Source organism: Tursiops truncatus, chromosome X (assembly GCF_011762595.2).
Source record: "Tursiops truncatus isolate mTurTru1 chromosome X, mTurTru1.mat.Y, whole genome shotgun sequence".
Taxonomy (NCBI): domain Eukaryota; kingdom Metazoa; phylum Chordata; class Mammalia; order Artiodactyla; family Delphinidae; genus Tursiops; species Tursiops truncatus.
Genome location: NC_047055.1, coordinates 93,042,199 through 93,057,777, shown reverse-complemented (window position 1 = coordinate 93,057,777; position 15,579 = coordinate 93,042,199). Strand labels below are relative to the sequence as shown.

At 44.2% G+C, this 15,579-nt stretch overlaps 1 protein-coding gene and 1 pseudogene across 1 annotated transcript in view; both read left to right on the top strand.

Annotated features, from left to right (window-relative positions):
* NYX (nyctalopin) overlaps positions 1-15,579 on the top strand; it is a 72,148-nt gene that overhangs the window by 20,286 nt on the left and 36,283 nt on the right. The window lies entirely within an intron of this gene.
* Positions 7,713-11,531, top strand: LOC101339448 (BTB/POZ domain-containing protein KCTD2 pseudogene; annotated as a pseudogene).

Here is a 15,579-nt window from a genome sequence, read left to right as displayed (position 1 = left end):
TGATTTGTCAAACCCTTCCTTCCGGAGAGCATGAATGCAGGAGATTCACACATAATCAAGTATAATTTCCCATTGACGCTGCACGTCTGCATTCTTGTTTGCCTTTGTGGTTCCAGAGGTACCACATGGTGGCTAGGAGCACCATGAGACATTAAAAAATTCGTATTACTCTTTTTTGTTAAAAAAATAAATTTATTTATTTATTTTTGGCTGCATTGGGTCTTCGTTGCTGCGTGTGGGCTTTCTCTAGTTGTGGCGAGCAGGGGCTACTCTTCGTTGCGGTGTGTGGGCTTCTCATTGCAGTAGCTTCCCTCTGTTGCAGAGCATAGGCTCTAGGCTTCAGTAGTTGTGGCTCGCGGGCTCAGTAGTGGCTCGCAGGCTCTAGAGCGCAGGTTCAGTAGTTGTGGTGCACGGGCTTAGTTGCTCCGCGGCATGTGGGATCTTCCCGGACCAGGGCTCGAACCCGTGTCCCCTGCATTGGCAAGCGGATTCGTAACCACTGCACCACCAGGGAAGCCCCGTATTACTCTTAAATCTATAATATGCATGGTACCTACACACACACACTTGTAATGTGCAGGAAACCTGATGTCAGCTCTCTACTATGGAGCCCAAAATGGGCATTGAACACTAATAATGCAAAAAGCTATGTATTTATAAAAACAGTTACCAAGATTTAATTAAACTTTCAAATTAATAAAATTTCAGTATGATTTAAATAATTTTGACTTTAAATTCTGATGTATACATTTTAAATAGACATGTGCTATGGGGGCCTGTGGCTGTCTTCTTTTTTTTTTTTAAATACTTATTTATTTTTTTGGCTGCGCCGGGTCTTAGTTGTGATTGAACCTGGGCCCCCTGCATTGGGAGCACAGAGTCTTACCCACTGGACCACCAGGGAAGTCCCAACTATCTTCTTACCTCAGGGCCAGACCTCGTCCTGGCCCCAGGCTCCCAGGCAGCTCAGAGTAATGTCCCAGAAGCACTGCTAACTGCAAACTGCTTTCTTTAAAGCTCAAGACCTGAGCCATTCTCCTTTTTTGAAAAAAAAAAAAAAAAGAAAATTTATTTATTTTAAATTTATTTGGCTGTGTTGGGTCTTAGTTGCGGCACGCGAGATCTTCTCTAGTTGTGGCATGCGGGCTTAGTTGTCCCATGGCATGTGGGATCTTAGTTCCCCGACCAGGGATTGAACCCACGTACCCTGCATTGGAAGGTGGATTCTTAACCACTGGACCACCAGGGATTCTTAACCACTGGACCACCCACGTACCGTGCATTGGAAGGTGAATTCTTAACCACTGGACCACCATGTACCCTGCATTGGAAGGTGCATTCTTAACCACTGGACCACCCATTCTCCTCTGAGGATGCTACAGTTTCCTCCCTTTCCCCTTTTTGCCTCTATCTCTAACATTTCAATTATGACCACAGATTAGTTGATTAATTATAATCCTAAAACCCTTCAACTGTTTTGTGGTAGCCCAGAGTAGTAAGATGTCAGGATTTCTTCTCTTCAAAACTTTTCTGCTGCTTCCAAATTCTCCACTTTTCTAAATTTTCAAGTTTTCCAAATGACGTTTGTCATCTGAAAAAAAATTATAAAGAAAAGAAAAAAGACACACTTCCGTTGTTGAGAAGGATGTAACTCTTTTTGATCAGGAATCTGATTCCAATAGACTTTCAGAGGATTGATTCAGTCATTCAGTGACTATTGGCTGAGTGTCTACTATGTGCCAGGCACCATTCTGGAAGCTGGGGAGAGAAGAGCAAAGCTTTATTCTTTGGGGAAAAAAAACAAAACAAAACCACAGGATGAAGCCAAATGGATGATGGTTGAGAATGAGGAAAGTCAGGAACAGGTGACAACTCTGAATTGTTTTGGGATTAGTTTATTTTGTCCTCCAACTAAGTCTTCCGACCTATGAAATGATTTCAATATTCTGTACACAAGTTTATGCAACAAACCCTATTTTATTGTATTGTATTGTATTGTATTTTCTTCTAGTTTTATTGAGATATGTTGACATACAGCACTGGATAAGTTTAAGGTGTACAACATGATGATTTGACTTATATACTTCATGAAATGATTACCACGATAAGTTTAGTGAACATCTATCATCTCATATAGATACAAATTAAAAGAAAAAGAAAAAAATATTTTTTCCTTGTGATGAGAACTCTTCGGATTTCCTCTTAATAACTTTCATATATAACATATATTATATATGATACATAATATATAACATATATATAACACATTATATATAATATAATGTTAATTATATTAATCATGTTGTACATTACATCCCTAGTACTTACTTATAACTGGAAGTGTGCACCTTTTGACCACCATCATCCAGTTCTCCCTCCCCCCAACTCCACCTCTGGTAACCAGAAATCTGATCATTTTTTCTATGAGTTTGTTTGGTTTTGAAATGTAATTGTTCCTGGTACACAACACAGTGATTCGATATTTCTAAGCATTACAGAATGATCATCATGATAAGTCTACTTTTACCATCTGTCACTATGCAAAGATATTACATAGCTGTTGACTACATTCCCCATGCTGTACATTTCATACCTGTGACTCATCTATTAATAAACCCTTTTAAATGGATAATTAGTTATTATTCCAATGAAATGGAATAAATTTTATAGGTTAAATATATTCATTTACACGTTTCTTAATTCTCTAGGGTAGAGCAGTTGCCCACTCACTCCTTTGAAAGATAAGACAAAGACATAGACAGCCACCCAGGGGATTCACAGGAAAGCTGGGACCAGAATTTGGGGAGACAGAATTGAATCACTGATTAACTAAGGTGCTCTGCTGAGTGACCTGGGACAATTCCTCTAACCTTTTGAGGAGATTCTGCTAAGTTGTCTTTAGTGTTCCGCCTTATCTTAAGCCCCTCACTTCCCCTTTGTCTACTGACTTCCTGGGGTTAAACCTGCAGTCTGCAAACCTGAGGTCTGATTCTGCCACAAAGCTCTATTTTCGGCTCCCTCAGCTAACTACTCTTCTCAACAACTCTGCTTTTCTCCTTGTGACATCACATAAGTCCTAGGAGTTGTCCTTCCCAGTCACTGAAGGGCTGTTCTATCTGTGGGAATATAAAGGTATGAGTATGCTTCGGCCCCAAATTTTATCTGACCGGTAGACAGGAATGATAGATGTATTTGTATCCCAGACTTCTCCTTGGAGTTTCAGCTTAAATCTCCAATCGCCCATTAGCCATTTCACTGACTTCCAAGGGCTGTGCCGCCTCACATGTCTCAAACTGGCCTCATCACTTTCCCATCTACGTTATGTTTTTCCTCCTGTGTTCTCTTAACTGATGGCAACTCCATCTAACTAACCTAGCGAGCTCTAAAATGGAATCATTTTTGAGATTTTTTTTGTGACGTACGAATGCTTATGTTTAAAAATTCATGGAAAAAAGCCTTAGTGAGAATGCATAATAATGAAAATCAACCTCTTTCATGGAGTCATGGGGTAGAAGACCAGTAGCCGCCTCCCCAGGTGAGAAGTCTACTGCAGATTTTGCATTGGTCGAAGATCTCAGCTTCTTGCTCAAAGAAATAGCAGGGACAGTTCTTTTTTGTGTGTTTGTTTTTATTTTTATTGAAGTATAGTTGATTTAGAATGTTGTGTTAATTTCTGCTGTACAGCAAAGTGATTCTGTTATACATATATATATTCTTTTTCATATTTCTTTCCATTATGGCTTATCACAGGACATTGAATATAGTCTTTTTTTTAAATTGAAGTATAGTTGATTTACAATGTTGTGTTAGTTTCTAGTGTACAGCAAAGTGATTCAGATATATATATATATTCTTTTTTCAGATTCTTTTCCATTATGGTTTATTACAAGATATTGAATGTAGTTCCCTGTGCTATACTATACTTATACTTTATTTTCTATCTATTTTATATAGAGTCGTGTGTATACGCTAATCCCAGGCTCCTAATTTATCCCTCCCCTCCCCTTTCCCCTTTGGTAACCATAAGTTTGGTTTCTACGTCTGTGAGTCTATTTCTGTTTTGTAAATAAGTTCATTTGTAGCATTTTTTAGATTCCACATGTAAGTAATATCATATGATATTTGTCTTTGTCTGACTTGCTTCACTTAGGATGATAACTTCTAGGTCCATTCACGTTGCTGCAAATGGCATTATTTCATTCTTTTTTATGGCTGAGTAGTATTCCATCGTATATATGTACCACATCTTCTTTATTTGTTCATCTGTTGATGGACATTTAGGTTGCTTCCATGTCTTGGCTATTGTAAATAGTGCTGCTATGGACATTGGGGTGAATGTATCTTTTTGCATTAGAGCTTTCTCTGGATACATGCCCAGGAGTGGAATTGCTGGTTTTTAGTTTTTAAGGAACCACCAGACTGTTTTCTATAATGGCTGCACCAATTTACATTCCCACCAACAGTGTAGGGAACTTCCCTTTTCTCCACACTGGAATAGCAGGGAGGGTTCTATAATGCCCCCAGCATGGGGGCGGGGGCACTGGGGTGATGGGGCACACCATGATGATGCCGGGAACTTGACAGAGTGAAAAAGGCAGGCAGAGTGGGGACAGTCAGTCTGCTGGAAGGGCAAAGTTCAGTTCTGGCCTCATGCCTCTTCCTGGCCAGCTGCCAAGCCTCTAGCCTCCGCATTTGAAACTTAAATATTTTGTAAACTGACACCAAATTGAAGAGAGAAGTTTACTTCCACTGGAGGGGGGAAATGGCATCCCTGGTGTTAGGGACTGTAGAAGGAACAGCTTCTCCTCTGTCACTACCTGGTGGAGGGAAGGAAACAGGGAAGGCCTCAGTGAGGGGCTTTCTTATTACCTAGCTTCAGGCTAGCTGTTGCCTGGTTGACATTTCACTTAGCTGTGATGGAACTTCCTACAAAAGCATGGTTGTTTCCTTATGTTAGTAGAACTGGAGGAAAGCCTGTCAAACTTACTCTTGCCAAGGGTCTGGATGATTACTTCCTTCTTGAATTCATTTTGATCTGATCAGGTTCCCAGAGCCAGTACCATGCTTAGATCTGGGCTAGAGGGACCCCTGCCTCTGAAATGTGCTCCACATTTCAGAGAGCCATACAGGTCATAAAAACACACTTATTAACAAGCACATGGGCACCTCTTAGCTTAGGATCAGCTAGTCGGCATTGGCACAGTCTGGCCTGTGACCTTGAACATCCACTCCCATTACTGACTGGTGTTCAGGCATCTTGTGTCCTTCAAACCAAAGGTGACCAGAGCCACATGCTGTGGAGACTTGTGGGTTGGGCTGCCGAGGACGCCAGAGGTGGAGAGCATTTCAGAGTGGCTAGAGGGACTGAAGTGCTTGGTAAGAGAAAAGACATCATCACTGAATATCACACAAATATAAGCGATTGCCCCAGTGGTTCCAAGTGTCCATTTTCTTGCTTCTCTTAGAATCCCAATTCATGGTTCTGGAGGTACTCACAGAATTAAGGTGATTTTCACAACATCGCAACTGAGGAACATTGGCCAAATATTGAACAATATTTTAAAACATATAAATAATATAAACAATATTTTAAAACATAATATAAAAAATTTATATTACTCTTAATTTGGTATATATGTAGGTCTCAACCTAATGTGTGAAATGTGATACCAGATTTTTTATATTGTTTTACTGTTATAAAATATTTAATAAGAATTAAATTTTCAAAAACTTAAAATGTCATCTTTATTTAAATAATTCAGATAAAAATTTGATGTCTGTTGATTATATTTCCCAGTTAATTAAAAATGTTTTTATTATGGTAAAATGCACATAACATAAAATTTACCACCTTAACTATTTTTAAGTATACAGTTGAGCAGTATTAAATATATTTATATTGTTTTGCAATCATCATCGCTATCCCTCTCCAGAATTCCTTTCATCTTGCAAAATTGAAACTCTGTACCCATTAAACACTAACTCCCCATCCCCCGACCCCCCAGCCCTTGGCAACCACTGCCATTTAACTTTTTTTTTTTTCAATTTTATTTATTTTTGGCTGCGTTAGGTCTTCGTTGCTGCGCGTGGGCTTTCTCTAGTTGCAGCGAGCGGGGGCTACTCTTCGTTGCGGTTCACGGGCTTCTCATTGCGGTGGCTTCTCTTGTGGAGCAAGGGCTTTAGGTGCGCGGGCTTCAGTAGTTGTGGCACGTGGGCTCAGTAGTTGTGGCTCGCGGGCTTAGCTGCTCCGTAGCATGTGGGATCTTCCTGGACCAGGGCTCGAACCCGTGTCCCCTGCATTGGCAGGCGGATTCTTAACCACTGCACCACCAGGGAAGTCCTGCCATTTAACTTTAATACACAATTTTTAATATTTTATAAGAAAAATGTTTTTGAAACATATGAAAATGTTTTAATATTTTGATTTTTGCTACCTACCTTAATTTAAAAATTTGATGTAAATATCTTAAAAATGTATACAATTTTAATGCAGTTACATCTTGTGAGATAATAGAAAACATATATTGGTCTCTGTCCCTGGTTTCTGGCACAAGCTCCCCAAACCCTTGTAATTTCCTAACTGATAAGAGCACTAGGAACATCTTTTGTTCTAATATTTGATCTTTGGCCCCAGTTCCTGACACAGAGCTCTTAAGTCCCTTAGAATTTCCTGGGTGACAGCAGTGTCTTTTGAGGTGGCTCTTGGTGGGGTCCTGAATGGGGGCTGGATCACCAGTAAGACCAAGCCATGATTAGAAGCTTGGAATTTTCAGTCTCATCCCCCATTCTCCAAAGAGGGGAGAGGGGTTGGAAATGGAGTTAATGATCAACCATGCCTATGTGAGGAAACCTCCATAAATGTACCGCAAGTACCAGGTTTGGAGAGCTTCCGGGTTGGTGAACATGTGGAGATTTGGGGAGAGTGACTCACCCAGGGAGGGCTGGAAGCTCCAACCCTCTTCCCACATACTTTGCTCTACACATCTCTTCCATCTGCCAGTTCATCTGTATCTTTTATCATATCCTTTTATAATAAATTGGTAAACAGTATGTAAACTGTTTCTCTGAGTTCTGTGAGTCACCCTAGCAAGTTAATCAAACGCGAGGAGGGGGTCACGGGAACTTCCGATTTACAGCTGGATGGTCAGAAGTACAGGTAATAGTCTGGGCTTACAATTGGCATCTGAAGTGAGGGTGGGGCAGTCTTGTGGGACTGAGTCTTTAACTTGTGGAATCTAATTCTGTCTCCAGGTAGATAGTGTCAGAATTGAGTTGAATTGTAGGACACCCACCTGGTGTTGCAGAGAATTGCTTAGTGGGGAAACCCACACATATCTGGTGTCAGAAGTGTTGTGAGTGTGGTCATAGTGTGGGTGTCAGAGATACATAGGAGGGAGACTGAATTTTTTCGAACACACATCTTCTGTTTAAAATTCTTTAGATAATTACTATCAACAGAACACAAGTTATGTGAAATTTTTAATTATAGTAGCATAATTTGTGACTTTGTAAACTCAGGCAATAAAATAAAATTTAAGCAATATATATGCTAATGTATGAACTATGTATGTCTTTATTTTATTAATCCTCCAAACTCACAAAATACAGACACACACAAACATAACTGACTTCAGTAGTCTTTGATGTTTTACTGAATTTCAGTCATACAAAAAATATCATAGGCGCGCGGGCAGCGGCGGCGGCGGCCCAAGATGGCGGAGCTGTAACTGGACCCGGCGATGGCGGGGCTGGGAGGGGGTGGCGGGAGTGGGCTGGGCGACGGGGGCGGCCCGGGTCGCGAGCCCCCCCAGCCCTCGCCCCGCTGGCCCGACGCCCCGCGGGCACGGCCGCCAGCCCACCGCCGCCGCGCAGTCGCTGGAGCCGGGTCCCGGACCGCCCGCGCGGGCAGGGGCCGGTGGAGCCGCCCGCTGGGTCCGGCTGAACTTGGGCGGCACCTACTTCGTGACCACCAGGCCGATCCTAGGCCGGGAGCCCAAGTCTTTTCTCTGCCGCCTCTGCTGCCAGGAGGACCCGGAGCTGGACTCAGACAAGGACGAGACAGGGGCCTATCTGATTGACAGGGACACTACCTACTTTGGTCCTACCCTGAACTACCTCCGCCCTGGGAAGCTCATCATTACGAAGGAGTTGGCAGAAGAAGGTGTGGCTGGAGGAAGCGGAGTTTTACAACGTTGCGTCTCTCGTGCGACTTGTTAAGGAAAGGATACGGGACAACGAGAACAGAACTTCACAGGGCCCCGTGAAGCACGTGTACAGAGTCCTGCAGTGCCAAGACGAGGAGCTCACGCAGATGGTGTCCACTATGTCTGACGGTTGGAAATTCGAACAGCTAATCAGCATCGGATCTTCCTATGACTATGGAAATGAGGATCAGGCAGAATTCCTCTGTGTTGTCTCCAGAGAATTAAATAATTCTACCAATGGCATTGTCATTGAGCCGAGCGAGAAGGCAAAGATTCTTCAGGAGAGAGGATATCGGATGTAAAGTCCGGAGTCCTAACCGACGAGAGAGCAACCCAGCAGAGCACCTCTGTGAAGTTAAATCTTGCTCCTGTACAGTAACTGAACTACTGCAAGGCAAAGCTGAGCCTGGCCCCCCGGTGGAGAAGTGTTCTGGTCAAAACCAAAGGAACCCCAGCCCCCCCCCCCCCCCCCAGGAACCTGAAGACAGAGGCCGCTTCCGGCTGCAGAATACCTTTTCAGAACCTGCTTCTGTTTTCTTAGCCAGTGTTATAACAAATCTTTACAAGAGCAGCTGGGCCGGGTTCCCAGCTGGAGCTGATCTAGGGCTAGGGGGAGGGGAAGAGGAAGGCCTAGGTCTTTGCACATACGCTGTGCTTCAAGGAAGCTGGAGAAAACGAAGAGGTTTTTCCTTGCGCTGTGCCATGTTTCCACCTGAGTGGGCCATGTCGGACGTTGGCAGCCGCTTTGTAACACCATCTTTTTTTTTTTTTTTTTTTTGTGGTACGCGGGCCTCTCACTGTTGTGGCCTCTCCCGTTGCGGAGCACAGGCTCCGGACGCACAGGCTCAGCAGCCATGGCTCACGGGCCCAGCCGCTCCGCGGCACGTGGGATCTTCCCGGACCGGGGCACGAACCCGTGTCCCCTGCATTGGCAGGCGGACTCTCAACCACTGCGCCACCAGGGAAGCCCTGTAACACCATCTTTCCCCGCCCATGCACCCCAAAATAATGCAGCAGATGCAGAGGGTTCTAGCTTCAGGTTGTTGAACTGAGGTTTGGATAGAGTTGCCAGAGTACCTCACATTCCTATGAACAAAGCCTCTTGGAGGAGGGGGAGGATAGGGTGTCCTTGGTTGTGGTTGGAGACTGGGGATCGCAGCTCTGGATTCGGGGCACCCAGCTGCTACCATGTTCAGCTTTGCGTCGTTTGTCTCCAGCAGCCTGGACCCCCCAGATAGCTTGCTTTCTCCCCAAGAAGAGGTTTGAGGCAGGCGGCATCCTGCATTGAATGGGACAGACAGACAGGCGCTTTAGGTAGTTGATGTAACTGCTTCTGCAGCCTTTTCTTGCCCTGCATTAGCCCATCTTCCTTCCCTGACTTTTTAAAATGGGGCTGAGGTTAAAGGGACTTTAGACCCTCGATGGCTTGGGGTGGGGACGGCTGTTTTCTTTGAAAGTTGCCAACTGTGTTATGTTGTAGTATCCAAAAGTGGTATCATTTTTGTGACCGTCTCTTGGAAATGCCTTGACCCAAAGTGCGATATTTGTGTCTCTTCTTGGTTTCCGACCTGGGCGGTGTCAGTGAGCCCCGCACCATCCCCCATAGTGTGTGTGGGTTTGCTGGGCAGTCTGAGGACTCCCCCATCTCTGACCTAGCCCTCACCACCACTTCTTTCTGAGGAGTGCGAAGGCGTCGAGGATCCAACGCTGTTGGACCCAGAGGAGGAAAGCCCTCCTTTGGGCTGTGCCCTCGGAGCTGGTAACTGGACTCTCTAAGCTTTTGAGTCTCGATGAGCAGTCATGGAACGCAAAGGGGCCAGAGAGTCCTGACTTTGCCCCGGGTGACTTTCTTAGGGTGGCAGATGGTCTGGAGGAGGGGGAGGTGCCCGTGGGGAATGCTCCATCCATAAGAGCCCCCTCAAGCCCATGGCTCCTGGGCGCCTTCAAAGCTGAGGTTCTCTCTGCTCCACAGCTCAGCTGCTTACTGCGTGGGTCTGGGGTCATGGTGTTTTGGAAATGACTATTGACTAAGCCAAATGTCGTCTGAGCCTGTGACCTGCCCCTGCCCAGGTGGCCTAACCCTTCTCCAGGATTCGCACGTTGCCCTCATGTGTCTGTGTAGAGTAGGGTAGAAGTGTGTATCCAGGGCGTCTGCTGACACGCCATGTCTGCGCACAAACGTGAACGTGCACGTCAGCACCTCGGAAGTCTGGCCCGAGCCCAGGATTTTTACAGTTGTAAAATGTTAGAGGAACTTCTACCTACAATAAAAACAGTCACGCCTTCAGAAAGGTGACAGATGTCCATCCTGTCATCTTTCAGGGAAAAAAAAAAAAGATTTTGAGTGAGTCAAGGAAAAGCTGCCCTACGTAGGACAGAACTGTGGGCGAGGTGCTCTTTGGCCGATCTGAATAAGAACCGTCAGACTGAAAGGAGGGAAAGCAGCTGCATGTGGGGCCTCGTGCCCAATCAGATTTGCTCTCTGGGGCTCACCTGATGGTCAGCCTCTGGTCCCAAGCCAGCAAGAAGGAGGTGTGGGCCAGCTCCTCAGGATGCATTGGTTCTTTCATCATGCTTCTCAGAGGTCCACGGTGGAGCCTGCGAAAAGACTGCTGAGCCCCTTGCTAAGTGATCTGAGGAACTAGAGGGCTGCCTTTCACCAAGTTTCCCTCCTCCCAGCAACCCCATGACAATTTCAGTTGTTCCAATGCTCCAGGAATCTGAGAGTGATTCATTTCTTAAGGTTTCTGGAAAAGTATTTTGAACCTAGTTGGTGTTTTTTTCTTGAAAGCTTCTCCCTCCGGGGGAGTAACTTCAGGCAGAGGTCTGGCCATGGGCTGGGGGGTATCACATGACCAGCGACCCACGCTCTCCAGCTGCCCAGGGCTGCCACGTGGGGAGTGTCTCCCTGCTTCCTTCCCTGCCCAGGTCCGAGGCTGTGGGTGATGCAGGCCAGACCCAGGGAGCAGCCTGGCGTCTCCTGAGCGACGACCCCGAAGCCCGCTTCCATCTTCTCCTCAGAACCTGCGCTTTCTTGGCAGTGAGGCAGGGCCCAACCTCCTCTAGAGTAACTTAGTTTCTGCACAATTTTAACTGATCTCAGGGGTGTCCGTGAGGTGCAGAGGAGGAAGGGACAGAGATGCTGAGGGAGTAGGGCTGAGAAGTCATCCACACCTCCAGCATGGCCTTTGAGCCAGGCCTTAGGGACCATGCCTGTCACTTGTGGGTGCCCTTTGTTACCATTTGTGTGTTTGAATAAAGTCTGAAATGCTGTGACCCTTTTTTTTTCCCTCTCTGGTCAATAAAGACATGAAACAGAAAAGAAAATATCATAGCTTTACATATATATTTATCAACTTTGTCATTGTGAGGGTGTATTTGTCAAGATAGGAGAATAGAACATGGTTTTTTTTTTTTGCAGTACGCGGGTCTCTCACTGTTGTGGCCTCTCCCGTTGCGGAGCACAGGCTCCGGACGCGCAGGCTCAGCGGCCACGGCTCGGACCGGGGCACAAACCTACGTCCCCTGCATCGGCAGGCGGACTCTCAACCACTGCGCCACCAGGGAAGCCCTAGAACATGTTTTATTGAACAGTTTGCTAGTTGGGTGTATAACTTAGTCTTCAGGCATATGTTGTAGGGGCCTCCTTTTGTACTATTGTCCTGGACAGTATACTGTGGCCAGATTTAGCAAATAAAAGTACAAAAGCCGGGCTAGGGTTTTAAAAAAAACTTTAATAAACTTTTTTCACGTTGAATTAAAAAAACAGAGAAGTGCCTAAAACCTACACGTGCAATTTAACAAATGTTTCTAAAGGGAACACACGTCAAAAACACCCAGATCAAGGAATAGGACATCACCCCCATCTTCGAAATCCCCAGGTATCCCTCCCTCCTGATCATTGTCTTCTGTCCTCAAGAAATAATCCCTCTCCTGACTTTTATAGTAATCACTTCCATGCTTTTTCTTATATTTTGACCTCTCATGTATGCATTTTAGAACAATGTGGTTTAGCTTTGCCTGTGCTTGAATTTAGAGAAATCAGTTATACTGTATATATTTTGTGAGGGCTCCAAACACTCTCTTGTGGCATGTGGCTCTATTTGTTCACTCCCACTGCTGTATAGTATTCCATGGTATGAATATTACACAACTTACATATTATTTCTGCTGTTGGTGAACACTTGGGGTGTTTCCAGTTTGGAGCACTTATAAACAATGCTACCAAGACTATTTTTGCACACATATCCTCGTGCATATATACAAGGATTTTCCTAGGAATACTCTAGGTTTTAGATTCCCAAAATATGGAGATGAAATGAACATCCAGATAGGATTCATTGTATGTATTGGAAGTCTGTGCTTAAGAGACAAATGAATGAAAACAGAAATGAAGAATCTTACCTAATTCAAGAGCAAACTGTTGTTCAAGTTTAAGCCAGAAAGCTATGTCATTTTTATGTACATATGAGAATATACAGTTCCACTCACTCTTGCTTCTTTTACTTTAAATTTAGGTATCATAGGTGTTCAGTTTGTGGATTTCTGAAGTTCTCAATCCTAGGAAAAAGAGAATGCAAAGTAGCCACTCAATTTTTTTGATCTTCCTTTTATCTTGCCAGTTTTGTGGTGGTTCCATCAGCTCAACTCAGTCCTATAATTATGGTATCTGTGTGCAGGAAACAAGATTTGGAAAGGAGGCAGAAACAGCTCCTGCTGACCCAGATCGATTTCTTCTGAGTGAATATCTGTAATTAGGCCAGTAATGATATTTTCCTGGAGAAAGAATTGAGTGAATTTAGGAAAAGGGTTTCAGAGCCCAACATGCATGTATGTGTGTGTGTGTGGGGGGGAGGGCAGGGGCAGTTGAAGTGCAAAATAAGAGTTCAGTTCAATATTTATCCACCCACTTTCTGCAAGAAACAGATTTTTAGTAACACGAATCCTGTCCTTTGAAGAGAGGAAGATCCTCCAAGAGTGAAGGAATATAAAAGTTTTAGAAAGAAACATGGGTGAGTTAAAAAAATATTTTCATTGGGAAAAACCATTTAAAACAAGTTCCTAAACCCAGAATTCACAAAACAAAAAACCTGGTAGTTTTTAAAAATTTTTATTTATTTATTTATTTGATTTTGGCTACGTTGGTTCTCTGTTGCTGCACGCAGGCTTTCTCTAGTTGCGGCGAGCAGGGGCTATTCTTCATTGCGGTGCGTGGGCTTCTCATTGCGGTGGCTTCTCTTGTTGCTGAGCGCGGGCTCTAGGCGCACAGGCTCAGTAGTTGTGGCTCACGGGCTCTAGAGTGCGGGCTCAGTAGTTGTGGCGCACGGGCTTAGTTGCTCCGTGGCATGTGGGATCTTCTCGGACCAGGGCTCGAACCCATGTCCCCTACACTGGCAGGTGGATTCTTAACCACTGCGCCACCAGGGAAGTCCCAAAACTGGTAGTTTTGATCAATATGAAATTTTAAATGTCTGTGTAAACAAAAATACCATAACGACAAAAGATAAATACATACCAAAAAAAAAAAAAAACTTTGAAATACACATGGCAGACTATAGGCTAATTTCCTGAATATACAAAGAGCTCTTACTAATCAATGAGAACAAAGACTAGTAACCCAACAGAAAATGGGCAAAGGTCAGGAATGGGTAATTTACAGAAAGAGAAATATAAGTGACTAATAGACATATGATAAGATGCTCAATGTAATTCCTAATTAAATAAACACAAATTAAGATGACAATATTAGCCTATCTAATGGTCAACGATTTAAAAGTTAGATAGAACCAGGACTTGGTGGAAACAGAAATTCTCATTCTCTCTTGGTCTGAGTGCAAATTGGCAATTCCTTCAGGAGATAATTTAGCAAGACCTAGCAACCTGGCAATATTTAGTACAGTTTAAAAATGCACAGGGCTTCCCTGGTGGCACAGTGGTTGAGGATCTGCCTGCTAGTGCAGGGTCCACGGGTTTAAGCCCTGGTCTGGGAGGATCCCTACATGCCGCGGAGCAACTAGGCCTGTGAGCCACAACTACTGAGCTTGCGTGTCTGGAGCCTGTGCTCTGCAACAAGAGAGGCCGCGATAGTGGGAGGCCCGCGCACCGTGATGAAGAGTGGCCCCCGCTTGCTGCAACTGGAGAAAGCCCTCGCACAGAAAAGAAGACCCAACACAGCAAAGATAAAATAAAAATGCACAAACTCTTTGAGCCAGCAATTCTACTTCAAGGAATTTATCCTACAGATATACTGAAACAAGTGAGTAAAGATAGATGTGAGAGAACATTCATTGTTACATGGCTTGTATTGCCCGAGGAGTGGCATTGGTTAAGTCATTTGCGGTACATCTTTACTGTGGTTGAATGAGGTAGATCTGTGGGTCCTGATGTGGAAAGATCTCCATGGTAGTCACTAAAGATGTTCCCAAATGTTCTGCCTCTGTTCTCTCTCCCCACACAGGGTAGGATTGCATTTTCCCACCCTCTTTGAAGATAGGTGTGGCCAATGATAACCAAGCAAAAATGACATATGTCCCTTCTGGGCCAACACCTCGAGTGTTGGTGTGTGACATCCCCTTCTCCCTGCCCCAATGACTGGACACACATGTTGGGATGGGACCTGGGTCTCTGAGCGACTATGATGAACATGAATATCTTATCTACCCAGCTTAGACAGGTAGTAGGAGGGGGAAATAAACATTTCAACCACTGAGACAGTGAATACTTTTCATTACTTCAGCATATTCCAGCCCATCATGACTAATACAATCTCCATGATAATTAAGTGAAAAAAACCCAAGTGCCAAAAGAGTGATCTCATTCATTTATATTCGTGAGTGTTTAGATGCTTAAGAAATTTCTGAAAGGAGAAATTTAATAGGGCTTACAAAAAAGAGGCAGAAATGAGAAAGGCAATTTCTGCTTTTCACATTATAACCTGTACTGTTGTGTTTAAAAAAATAAAAACATGGTAAGTTTAAATTTAAAACTAGCTAATGTTTCCACAAAAAGATTCCTACAAGAATGTTCATGGCTGCCTTATTCATAGTAGCCCCAAACTTGAAATGGCCCAGATGTCCACGGAGGATGGATAAACAATTGCAGTATAGTCATGCAATGGAATACTTACTATCCTGTAGTGGAAATGAATGAACTACACTTAAGGTCATAAGACAGATACTCATACAGATAAGACCTTGAGCAAAAGAAGCTACACACAGAAGAACAGGTACAGTTGATTCCATTTATGTATAGAAACTGGCAAAACGAATTTATGGTGGTGGAAGTTAGGAGAGTGGCTATCCAGCAAGGTGCTTGAGTTTTGTCTGGGGATGGGCTGGGGGAGGGGCGGGCTTCTGGGGTAAGGGCTGCACGGCTG